Source organism: Lolium perenne, chromosome 7 (assembly GCF_019359855.2).
Source record: "Lolium perenne isolate Kyuss_39 chromosome 7, Kyuss_2.0, whole genome shotgun sequence".
Taxonomy (NCBI): domain Eukaryota; kingdom Viridiplantae; phylum Streptophyta; class Magnoliopsida; order Poales; family Poaceae; genus Lolium; species Lolium perenne.
In genome coordinates this window covers 272831317-272844547 of record NC_067250.2, presented here as the reverse complement: position 1 = coordinate 272844547, position 13231 = coordinate 272831317, and the positions used below count along the sequence as shown (strand labels likewise).

The 13231-nt window shown below is 43.9% G+C and overlaps 1 long non-coding RNA gene across 5 annotated transcripts; it reads right to left on the bottom strand.

The window, feature by feature from the left end:
* Window positions 1-5106: 5106 nt before the first annotated feature.
* LOC127312898 (uncharacterized) lies at window positions 5107-8299 on the bottom strand. Of its 5 annotated transcripts, none has more exons than XR_011748935.1 (6): window positions 8189-8299; window positions 6360-7836; window positions 6061-6266; window positions 5662-5718; window positions 5402-5528; window positions 5107-5305 (listed from the first exon to the last, which is right to left on the bottom strand). It is a non-coding gene; the product is annotated as an uncharacterized lncRNA (long non-coding RNA). The 5 variants fall into 5 exon arrangements; XR_011748938.1 differs by having other exon boundaries at window positions 5662-5711; XR_011748936.1 differs by having other exon boundaries at window positions 5662-6266; window positions 6360-6511; window positions 6713-7836.
* Between the last annotated feature and the right edge of the window lie 4932 nt (window positions 8300-13231).

Genomic DNA, 13231 nt, shown 5'->3' with positions numbered 1-13231 from the left:
GAACTAATCATTACAACTCACTAATCCTAAATCATCGGGGTTAGGTCACGTTTAGAGCGATTGCATCTCATACTTATGCATTATTGCATCCTTGGCAATCTTTTAAACATCGTCCTTACCGGACGATGATGCTATTTCAGAATTTGGAGTTATTGCGTATCGAAGACCTTGCCTGCATAATCTTGCAGTCAATAAAGGCAAGTTCATCGCTTGCTCATGTCATTTGAGTATTTTTACCAAATTACTTGCAAAGTACTATGTTTATCACTATTGCATAAAAAGCAAAACCACTATTTTCATAACTATGAATATGACTAAGTGGTGGGCAATGGAACCATGGATTGTGTTGATATGGTGGAGGTTCCATTGCAAGGGTTTATATCCATCTAGGATTAAACAACAAATGTCGTCCAGTGATTCTTGTGCCGTAATACCCGTGTTAACCATAAGATCCGGAGTGGGACGGAGTAGTCAAAAGTGTTTCCACATCTCGTTCATCAACGATGCGCATGCCGTAGATACTTGTATTCTGTCGGGGGCAAGCGGTAGGCTGGGGAATCCATAAGTTCCCCACGGCATAGTCCGTAGACACTTGTCGCCCGAAGAGCAAGCGGTAGGCTGGGGAAGCCATAAGTTCCCCACGGTATTGCGGTCTATGATGGGTTGCACCTGCCGGCGAAGGAATTTGGTTCGATCCCAGATTGTTGTCGTGGTCGGGGTCCATCCTTAATTGGTGTAAGAGGACCGACGAGGACCCAGGGTCGGGGTGTGCAACAAAGGGTGGGTGTTCGAGGTAGCGGAGGAACATGATTGGCTAGACCTTATACCGGGCCTCACACCAAAGGAAGTGTGGACGAGCCTGCAACTCGGTTGGCACCAAGGTTAAGATCTCTTATGGGTAAAGCAACACACCTCTGCAGAGTGTAATGAATCGTGACCTGTCACTCCCTGTTCCGGGATATGGAACTGCGAACGCTGTCGGAAAGGAACTTCATGAAGTTCTAGTAAACCGGTGAAGGCTGACGGACATAGTTCTTCTGAATAAAAGTAACCTTTTGAACAAATGGTTATGAAAACCTGCATTGGTATTAGACTTTCTGGTCTAATGCTGTAGCTAGTGCATTAAACACCTCTTTCCTATAATAAACTTGTTGAGTACGCTCGTACTCATACCACTCTTAAATCCCCTGCTTAGATATGGAGGCATTGATGGAGGATCTACAGTGCAACTCGAAGACCGAGGAATCAACAACTACTTCAAGGGACAGGAACCTACCAGAAGAGTCAAATACTACATCCAACAAGGAGAAAACCTAGATTAGCATTAGTAGGGAAATATCTCCCTAATCCTAGCTCCTAATTAGCTAGAATCTGATCAAAGCCTCTATAGCTAGACAAATACTCTATAAGTAGAGTTCGTGGTAAGACTAGACTACGAGTCGTTCTTCTGGAGTTTATTTGCAGTTTTACCTCATTATAAAGTAGGAGGCTGTGATGATCTTATGTAACAGATTCAATGTTGTAATTCTATAGACATGCCTTGGACCCGCATATGTTTCTGTTGTACCACTCTGAGCGATATAATACTAGTGGAACGGTTACCTTGCCGTGGCCAGTGATGGTGACTGCGTCCGGATCAGCGTCGTCCTCCTCTGGGGAAGGCGGGCGCGTATAGAGCCGTGCGAGAGTAGCAATTGCCTCCTCGAGGCGGTGCTCCATCGCGGCGACCTGGCGCGTGTTCGCCGCTTGCGCAAGCGCGCCGTCCTTGACCGATTCCGCGATGATGGTCATCTGCGCGATGAGGGATTGCTGCGTGGTGTCGATCACCGCCATACGCCCGTGCAGCAAATCGACAGCCGAGCACACCTCCTTGAGCTCTGCTGCCGAGGACGCCGTCGCCTCGCCCATTGCATCCAGGACGAGTTGCGTCTGGGGGGAAGGCTTCGACAGCTTGGCCCTCGCCGTGGTGGCTCCTCACCGGCGGATCCGACAGATCGCACAACGAATTGGGAGCACTCTGCCCGATCCCTTGGATCGAGATCTGAATCTGATACCAATTGTACCGAATGCTAGTATGATGGCTGGCAAATCGGGATGACCTTCGTGAGAAGAAAGAAAGAACAGAGAGAGAGGAGAGATTCGATTTCTTTTCTCAATTCAGTCATAGTTTCGTTCGGTTACAGAAGCAGGCAATATAGCCATACACACAGGCACACTACTTGGCACGCAGGCCCCACTAGCACTTTTACACTTTACCCCTCTTCTTGCGCCTCCCTGTCACACATACCCCTAGGTGGCGCACTTGTGTGTCTAAGGCATGGCAGACTGCGTGACACAATACCGCCCTTCTCTTTGCATCTCAGGCTGTCAGCCATGACATATCGTCGTGAACTCAGCTGCTCCCTACATCGCACAACCTGGTCAATCATAAAGCTGAAAGATCGATATGTCTACACCTGATATTTTCTTGATGAGACCTTACGGATGAAGCCAAATCCTTGGGGGTTCGGTGATGAATCTAACTGGCTAGAGAACAATGCAGGGATTTAACGATATAGGGGTTACTTGCCTTCAGAATTAGGGCGGGAGTGACGGGAAATAAACTCGAATAGGAAGTGGGGGTCAGCGCCACTCTGCAGCCTCGCCGACAATGGCTGATGGCGGCTGTTCAAATTTCCATCGGAACACCTCATCTGTATCCCTCAATCATCCTGGATTGCAAGACCCTGAACCTGAAGATGATGAGATCAAACGTTGGAGAAGGAGATTGGGAAGACTGGATATGGTCATGTTACCTTCTAGGATTCCAGCACGGATAGAATTTTGAAGTTGAAGAAAGGACTCGAAGGCATGCGCGTGGCCACTGAGTACTCTGCTCGATATTGCATCCGACGGAATCTGAGGGGGTCACCCCGATCAAAGCAGTACGGTCCCAAGGAGCGCTGACATCAAAACAACAGGCCGGCCTTGCAATAATAAGGATGCACACATGAGCTTCCCATCGCAGATGAAGAAAAAATTGGGTGGCCGCCGCCCCCGGCAGATCAGCACAACTCGGGGACTGCTTGCAATGGCAGCAAAATAGCTATCCACGTGCTGACTGAAACTTGCGCCGACAGATTATAACTGATCATCGTTCGACCGGCAGGAGAATATTATTTTTTTATTGTTTTCTTCTGATTTTTAGCGAATCGGATGACAATAGGGCGAAGAGTTGGGCTTCGTAGGAGAGGTTGTGCAGGTTAGGCTACTTTATCCATCCATTGGTTGCAAAGTAATCTTTAACTAATCAAACGGTTAAATTTGCAAGTTAATTAGAGATGTGGACACCTCAACGACGCACTATAAACAATAGACGTGTCAAAAAGACTTTTTAAGTTACATTAAAAATTACGACTCTTTACACTAATCCTAGACATAAAATTTTGAATCTAATTGTCTTAATTATTCTAATGATGTGGATTAAGGCGGTGTCTTATGTGATACCTACAATTAGTAAATACTAGGAGGCAGTGGCGCCGCGGCACGCCGCGCCTGTGGAGTCGAAACATAGTACTCCTAGTACATATAATTAGCTTATAATACTAATATTTTAAGATGGAAGAAACTCGGTCGCTCACCGATCTAGTAAAATAGAATGACGTCCGTGTTAGAATTAGAGGAGAGGGCCATCCAACACGATTGTGGAGAGCCATAGACCAAATTGAGGTGGTTGGACAATCGTTGATTCGTCTAGTCATTGGCGCTTAGTTGTGCCACCATCTAGGAGTTGCTCGAGAGGTATGAGTACATGCTTTGGTCGAGCTGTTCAGAGAACGTTGACGTATTTCAGCACTTGGCTGTGGGGCGCCGACGGCTCGGAAGGCGGTGACATCATCCAAGGAGAACATATCGATTGCTTGGGATTTTTCTTTACTTTTTTCATATGAGATTGCACGATTATGAGTTGCAAATGCGTGGAACTTCCTTTCCGCCAGAGTGTGTTCCGCTTAGTGATTTGCTAAGCGCACAGTTAACGCTAGATTAGATCTATCATGACAATTATATTTCATTGATCAGAGCCGATCAGATGGTGCAGGTTGTGTTGTGTGCGTACCTAAAAAATAAATTGTTTACTTATTTAATAGAAAGAGAATATTTGCTTGTTTATCTTGGTCACGTTTGACATGATTTAACTTTTAAAATAATATAAAAACTCTGTTCATTGCAACGGAGTAGCAAAGATTATTGGAAATGGGACACCGGAATATTTTTGTCCTGAGGCCGGCTCTGTTGTTAGTTGCCAGGTGGAAGATAACTGTGGGCGGTGGCTTCTTTTTCTATCGTTAGTTAATGGTAAGTTGTGGAGCTCTGGTTCTATATTTCTACATTGAATGCCACATGGAGAGAGCGGCGAGGCATAGCAGTGGGTATCGCCATGTCGGAGGGGCTCCGATGCGTGTGGGGAGAATCTGCGTCTGGACGGCGCGGTCGCCCAGGAGGAGGGGCAACAAAGAGATGGGGGTAGTGGCAAATTGGAGCGAAGCGGGGCAATGGGGAGGCCGGAGGTTGATTCAAGGGGCTGTGCAGGATGGCACATCTACTTTTCGCTGCCGGCGCCGCTACTCCGTTGCTGCTTCTCTTGATGTCCTCTAATGGTACTCCTCCTACACGCATGCATCTGGTTGTTTGTCCTCTAATAGTACTGCTCTTTCTGCTTCAGCGGCACATGATGTGGGAGAGGATTCTTTCACTGTGTGAGCGGCAGATGGAGAAAGGGGATGAGATGTGGGAGCTAGGAGGTGTGCTCGAGTGAAACGACAGAAAAATTTAGGGGGGAGGTCTCAGCATGGAGCAGTACGCCAGTACATAGAAGCACTCGATAGGACTTGAGCAAGTGCAGATTGAGCTGACAGTTCCTGGTATGTTCCTCCCTGTGTGGTTAATGTGACATAATATATGTTGGAATTCATAAGAACTGTATTCTTGTACACTGTTAATAGCCGTTTAGTTGTTCTGCGCAGATTTGAGTCAAAATTAAAGAACTGCTACTGTAAAGTAACCCCCCTGGAACAATAAAAAAAGCCTTATAAAAATAGAAAATAGGAACAACAGACTTTGATATTTTATTTATGGACTGCTTCCTACTATATGGCTTTTCCATCTAAATCGAGTACATAAAATAGAGCAGTGCAACGGCAATTTGATAAGCAAACACAGATAGAACAATACAATACTTCAGAGCAAGGCACCTAAACTTTCTGGCATGAAAAACTCGAGCATAAAAAGGACCAACAAACTTCATTCTTTCAATAGAGAGTGGATCCTAGATCAAAAGAGCAATTAAAGAAATAATTAATCAACTGAACAAAAAGTGTACATGTATCAAATAATGCAAGAGTTCCAGAGAACAAATACTCACACAAAGAAACGCCATTTCCCAAGCACCATGGTTTATCAACTTTATTAGTCTTTTTTCAGTGCTCCTTCCAGATTGCATGCCCAAAACGTAGGGCATGCTTTGTTGGGAGCTCCCACTCATGCATAAGCTTCGTCAGTATATGGAAAATTTAGAATTTTGATACTTGTTAACATGGTATAAAGAATTCATATTGTCTGAAGATATGGTCCATGCAATTAACAAATCTTAGTGGATTCAGAAGACACATCCTTGCACTCTACCTTACTCCCTGACCACAGCTTCCCTAGTTTCCTCCATTATCCGCTAGTACCTGACTCCTTTCCATACACAAAAGTGGTACATATTATTTAAGTGAAGCACTAACAGTAGCCCTTCGACTGATCAAATGGCAAGTGTTGTAAAAAATAGGCAGAGCATCAATATACAGAGAAGATGATTAATTAAGAAAGCCATAGATTCCACACAGAATCAGAACATACATACTTGTAGTGCCAAGAAAAAACATTCGCATTGGAACAAACAGTACACTAATGGTAATCGCCTCAGCTGGTCGAAGTGCAAGTGTTTTAGAGAAAAACAATTTATTAGAACAGAGAGAAGACAAATAATTAAAAGTAACATATGTGTATCTTACACTTGAGGTCCGAATGTATATGTACCTGAAGTAGAAAAACAGGATGTTCATGTTGTCACAAACAGAAACCTATCTCTTGATATACTATCTTTCTAATTTCAGATATTTCCTCATCTTTTTCATCTTTTGTACGCCGCGTGGTGCTGGTCACACTCGTTGAGGCAAAAGGTAAATACGACAATATAATAAGTAAAATTCTTGTTTATATCATTGCAACTTTGCCAAAAGAGTCTGCAAAAAAATGTAGCAGCAACGTATCATCTTTCGCCATGCAAAATTTATTCTTTGCAAAGAATCTAAACTGCTGTAAGTGGAATAACTTACAATTCATACAGGAAAAGAAAACTTGCTGCATCATCTTTAGCCTAGATAGTCAAAAGAGCAGCCGGAAGCTTCTTGGTCAAACTCCCCACAAGATCTTGAATGTTGCCATCTCTTATCTCTAATTCTTGAGTGAGCTTCAGGTGATTCGCTATCTGAGTAAGCACCAAAAGTGAACAAAAAGAGTATATTATGTGCCAAAATTCAAGCTTGACTCTTGTTGTATAGCCAAAAAAAGTTGGAAACTAAAAATTCAAGAAATAACATGACCTCATGCCTTCAGTTTATTGGGAATATATATCTAACAACCAATCTAGGAGGGGAACATATGAAACAAAAGGCATACAATGGAGTACCATGTCTATATTACTTTGAATTTGTTATGCAATAAACTTTCATAAGAACACATCGCTACCGATACAGTAATCAAAATTCATGGCTTGAAGATGAAAGCTACAAAATAAGAATCAATCACTTAAAAATGTCAGAACCATATACTCAACTGAAAATCATCTGAAAAGAGCTTGAAACAGTATACATAAATAAAATTAACACTGAAAGAAGCCATGAAGTTTGTACTGTTATTCCTGCATCATGATTGAGAGAAATGTCGCCACTCTGCCATGCCCAGAAACCAGAAGATGGCGCAATGCTCCCAGCAGGAGCGAGCGATGCCGCTCTCAGCGCAAGGAGGTGCCAAAACCAGAGCCAATGGCAAGCAGCAACTATTACCTGCCAAAAGCACAATGTCTGAATAACGTACTCAGAAAGAACTTTCTCTAAGGAAGCTTAGAGACATATTGTCTGTATTAGAACACATAAACATATCAAAAACAACTTCTTTGTGTATCTCTATCCATACAAAGGTGAATCATCCAGCACACTTTCCTTGCTCTAGAACAGTGTACACTTGAAGTAGATCTGCACCATTATAAATAGTGATTTTATCTGAGAAGCAGAGGGCAACTTCCTGGTTATTAATTTAATCAACTGCTAACTTCTTAATTACCAACTCCAAACTGAAAAGCATATCCAAAAAAGGATGAAGAACACACATGCTTATTCAGCCTTATCCAAAAAAAAAAACTTATTGAGGAACAAAGAAGTAGTTGTATATGTGATACAGATGAGCATTCTAATAAGCTAGTGTCAGGAACTCTAATACCAATCTTACCTGAGATTGGTATTATTAGTATAGTGTATAACGTTTCGAACACACAATGCATGTAAAATCAGATGGATTGTCCATTGCCCTTGTTTCTTGATCAATATATTCAAGTGCACCGTATGGAGATAATGCTTGCCCCACAACAGCATTCGTCTACATCTGTAGCGGTAAAATTTTCAGAGTGAACCCAAGAGCTCTGACTTTGCAGATACTGTGGAGGATTATTACCCATCAAAGGCCAACCAACAGATGAACCCTGCCCATTGATTAAAGAGAAAGGTCCAGGAACAATTGAACAGTTCACATGCAAACCTGAAAGAAATACAAAAGATGAAAAGAATCAGAAACAAATCAGGAGACCACAAAAAGTAGAACAAATAAGAAACATCTCTTTTTTTCGAACAAATAAGAAGCATATCATACTGCTTAACTTATTTTTCCTATCCATGTACATTTCCGAAAGATATTTATGCTCCTGGAATAGATGAAAAAGAGATATGATGTGTAGTATTTAGTATTTACTTTAATCATATCATTCTCCAAAATAAACTGCTCGAACACAAATTTTCTTGCAGGTATGTAAAAACTATTAGTAAAAGAAAGTCGCAACTATTTTGCAAGCATTTCATTAAAAAAACTGTACTACAAAAACCACGGTGAATACCTTGAGAACACCATATCAGCTCGTGTTCTTGTTGGACGATCACACCACATCTGTGCTGATTGGAATTTGCACCACCAGCACGCTTCTTTTGATTTTTGTTCGCAGACAATCGTCAATCACCCTCCGAGAAAAGGGGATCAGAGAGGGAAGAGCTTGAGCAGGGCAGCGACAATCAGGGAGAGAAGACGCCGGCCTTGGAATGGGGAGGAATCTAGCGCAGTGACGTGCAGCCGCCGTACTACCGCTCATGGAGCTCATCCACTGGTCGAACTAACTCTCGACCAGTTCATCGTCCGCCAAGAGAGAGAGAGAGAGAGAGCTCACCAGAGACGGGGCATCAAGGGGTAGATGGCTAGGTCGGCTCCTCCCATTAACGTGTCACCTTGAGAGAGGGAGGAGGATCCTAGGCCTCCTCCATCCCGCCAGCCATCTCTGGAGGAGAGAACGGCGTTGAGCTCCTCCACCTGCGCCGTCAGCCGCGTTGGTGCTTGCCCTGGTAGGCACCACTAGCCAAGGAGAGAGAGCTAGGGTGCCGGGCTGAGGCGACGGAGGGTCCCTCGTCTGCTTGTGTCTGCTGGGCCGGTGAGAAACAGGGAAGCCGGAGCACAGAGCGCCGCTGCAGCAGTTTGGAAAGGATGATACGCACGGATTTGAGAATTAGAGGATGGAGTCTCCAGAAATTTCCATATAGACGTGGAAGGAGGGCCCAACCCCAAACCTGTGACGGCACCGAACAACCCACTGCTCAAAACGGCAGGGATCGTAATCACCGGAAGCCATCTAGAGAAAAAACGTAGGAACCGGTTACCGGTAATCCCTCCGGTGAAAAAAAAATTATAATAGATCTGATTGACCGAAGCAATGAGCCAAGAGAAAAAAAAATACCCACGCGTCACATAACGATTAGAGCAGCGATAGGATAAATAGCATATCTACAGTACCAAAATCAATCAGGACACGCTAAACAGTTTAGCTTTTATATAGTGTATAATATAAGTCCAAATGCTAAAGAGTGCTCGGAGGCTAGGGAACATATTCGAGCCTCCGATTTCTGGCCGTTCGATGCGCTCTATCGCTCTCCATCTCGCGGCCCAGCGTAGATACATCCCGACAATTTCCCACCTGGGCCCCGACAATACCGGGAGACCCGCTGCTACCTCCGCTTCGCCGTTCCCCATTTCTCTCCCCTGCACCGTGATTTCGCCTGGCGGCCTGGGTTTCGTCGATGCAGAGTGTTGTATTGTGATCCAAATTCATATACTAAAGGGAGGCTAACTTCTGACGAGCGGAGCGAGGCCCGTCGCCGGAGGCTTGGGCCGAAGCGTAGTCAGAAGTTAGCCCATACGTCGTGCCCTACAGGGACGCCTGCGGGGGGGTGCGGGGGGCGGCAGCCCCCGCGGTACGGTACGGATCGTTGGCACCGCCTATATATACATCTTGTAAGCCGCCGGCTAGGGTTTATCAGATTATAAGATAACCCACGGCGTTTGTAAACACCTCCCGATATAGTGAAGTTTTGCTGGCTGGCGCCCGTGGTTTTTTCCCCTTCTGTGTTGGAAGGGGTTTTCCACGTTAAATCTTGTGTCTCCTGCGTGTGTTCTTGTTTCGTTCTTCGTTATTTGCTTGTCGCTTTTATAACAAGTGGTATCAGAGCCCGTGTTTCAATCTAGGGTTTTGCGACATGTCTTCCTTGAAGTTCGATCTACCGCAGCTGGATTACACCACGAGATTTTCTCTGTGGCAAGTGAAGATGAGGGCGATACTTACCCAATCTTCTGATCTGGATGAAGCTCTTGATGGTTTTGGCAAGAAAGATGCCAAGACCTGGACCGACGATGAAAAGAGGAAAGACCGTAAGGCTTTTTCATTAATTCAGCTTCATCTATCCAACAATATCTTGCAGGAGGTGCTGGCTGAGAAATCCTTGAATGGCTACTGTGGTTGAAACTGGAATCGATCTGCATGTCCAAAGATCTAACTAGTAAGATGCACGTGAAGATGAAGTTGTTCTCGCACAAGCTGCAAGAAGGTGCGTCAATGATGAATCACCTATCGATCTTTAAAGAGATCGTTTCTGATTTGCTATCCATGGAGGTAAAATATGACGATGAGGATCTAGCTCTTATACTGTTAGTCTCGTTGCCTAATTCTTTTGCGAATTTTCGAGACACCTTGTTATACAGTCGTGATGAACTAACCCTTGCCGAAGTTTATGAGGCCCTCCCAGAGAGGAAAAGATGAAATCTATGGTGCAGCGAGAGGGTTCATCATCTAAGGCGAAGCTTTGCAGTCCGAGGCGGGACCGAGAACAGAAACAACAACTACAACAACTACAACAGAGATAAGAGCAAGACGGACGAGAGGTCGCTCAAAGTCCAAGGGACGAGATGGTAAGTTCTGCAAGTACCGTAAGAAAACTAGCCACAATATTGATGATTGTTGGAAGTTGCAGAACAAAGAGAAAAGAAAGCAGTACTTACCAACCGAAAAACATCCGAGGGTGATGGTAAGGTCATTGTTGTTTCAAAGTGATAATTACGATGGCGATTGCCTAGTTGTGTTTGCTGGTTGTGTTTCGGTAATGATGAGTGGATCCTTGATTCGCATGTTCGTTTCATATTTCTTTGTAACAAAGACTGGTTCGATTCTTATGAGTTTGTGCAGAGTGGAGATGTTGTGCGTATGGGAGATAACAACCCACGTGAGATCGTGGGCATTGGCTCCGTTCAAATCAAGATGCATGATGGCATGACACGCACTCGACGGATGTGAGACACATACTGGCATGGCCGAAATCGATCTCTCTCGGTACCCTTGATGTTGACGGTACAAACACTCCGGTTCTCGCGGAGTTCGAAGGTATCAAAAGGTTCTCTCGTTCACATGATTGGTGATATGAATTCTGCAAAGTTATATGTTCTTAGAGGTAGCACTTTGTCCGGTATTGCTGCCGTTATTCCCGATGAACCTGGTAAAACTAACTCGTGGCATATGCGTCTTGGACATATGAGTGAACATGGCATGGCGAGAATTGCACGGGAGAGACCCGCTAGATGGCTGCAATTTGAGTAAGTTTGAGTTCGTGAGCACTTGCATTTTTGGTAAGCATAAAAGAGTTAAATTCAATGCTTCCGTTCATACCACCAAAGGGATTTTAGATTATGTGCATGCTTGATGTGTGGGGACCTTCCCGCAAGACTTCTCTTGGTGGTGCAAATTACATGCTTACTATCATAGATGATTACTCCAGAAAAGTGTGGACTTTCTTTACGAAACATAAATCTGATGTGTTTGATGCTTTTAGAAAGTGGAAAGTTATTGTAGAGAAGCAAACGAGAAAGAAAGTTAAATTGCTTCGTGCGACAATGGCATGGAGTTTTGTTCTACTGTTTTCAATGATTATTGCGGTGATGAAGGCATTGTCGGGCACCACACCATCCCATATACTCCTCGAGAATGGTGTGGCGGAGAGGATGAACAGAACCATCATCTCCAAGGCTCGCTGCATGTTGTCTAATCTTTGGTATGCATAGACGTTTACGGGCTGAGCAGCCTCCACACCGTTACTTGATAAACAGGTCACCTTGTATTCCGCTTGATAAGAAAACTCCTATTGAGGTATGGTCTGGTTCACTGCGATTATTCACGGTTGAGAGTTTTCGGTTGCACCGCTTATGCTCATGTTGATAATGGAAAGCTAGAGCATAGGGTCATTAAGTGTGTGTTTCTTGGTTATGGTTCGGGAGTTAAGGCATACAAGTTATGGAATCTGAAACTAAGAAAGTTTTGCATAGCAGGAATGTTGTCTTTAATGAGGTCGTTATGTGTTATAAGAGTTCATCTACGGATGTTACCGATGCCGTTGATTTTTCCGATAATTCGATGATGAACAACGAGAGGATTAGCGTGCGAGGTGGAGCACGTGGAGGAGAAAGAAAATGATGTTGCTGAAATCGATAACATTGTTGCTCAAAGACTCACCACTGTTTTGCGGCAAACAAATAGTTCCATTGTCGCCGATAGACCGAGGCGTAACAAAGGTCCACGTCCTCGTTTAATTGAAGAATGTAATCTTGTTCATCATGCTTTGAGTTGTCTTTGAGCAGGTGGAGCATGATACCGAACCTGCTACATATACCGAGGCCGTTGCATCCGTTGACCGCGTGAAGTGGATTTCGCTATGCAAGAGGAGATGCAATCGCTTGACAAGAATGGCACATGGGATGTTGTGCTCTTGCCTAAACAAAAGAAGGTCATCATTGTAAGTGGATATTTAAAAGAAAGGAAGGTTTGTCTCCTAATGAGCCTCCGAGGTATAAGGCAAGGTTAGTAGCAAAAGGTTTTAGCCAAATTCCAGGCATTGATTATAATGATGTATTCTCTCCGGTTGTGAAGCATAGTTCCATTCGTGCATTCTTTGGTATTGTGGCTATGCGTGATCTTGAGCTTGAGCAGCTAGATGTAAAGACTGCTTTTCTGCATGGTGAGCTTGAGGAGGAGATATACATGGACCAGCCTGAAGGTTTTGTTGTGCCTGGTAAGGAGGATCTTGTTTGCAAGTTGAAGAGGTCCCTTTATGGTTTGAAACAGTCTCCAAGACAGTGGTATAAAAGGTTTGATTCATTTATGCTTGCACATGAGTTTAAGAGATCTAAGTATGATAGTTGTGTCTATATCAAGTTTGTTAATGGATCACCAATATACTTGCTGTTATATGTTGATGATATGTTGATTGCTGCCAAGAGCAAGAAAGAGATCATTATTTTGAAAGCACAATTAAGTAGTGAGTTTGAGATGAAGGATCTTGGTGCTGCTAAGAAAATACTAGGTATGGAAATTACAAGAGACAGAAAATCTAGTGTGTTATTTCTTAGTCAGCAAAATTACATTCAGAAAGTTCTTCATCGTTTTAATATGCATGATGCAAAGTCTGTTAGTACACCAATTGCTTCTCACTTTAAATTGTCAGCAATGCAATGTCCTAGTACTGATGAAGATATTGAGTACATGTCTCGAGTTCCATATTCTAGTGCTGTTGGTTCC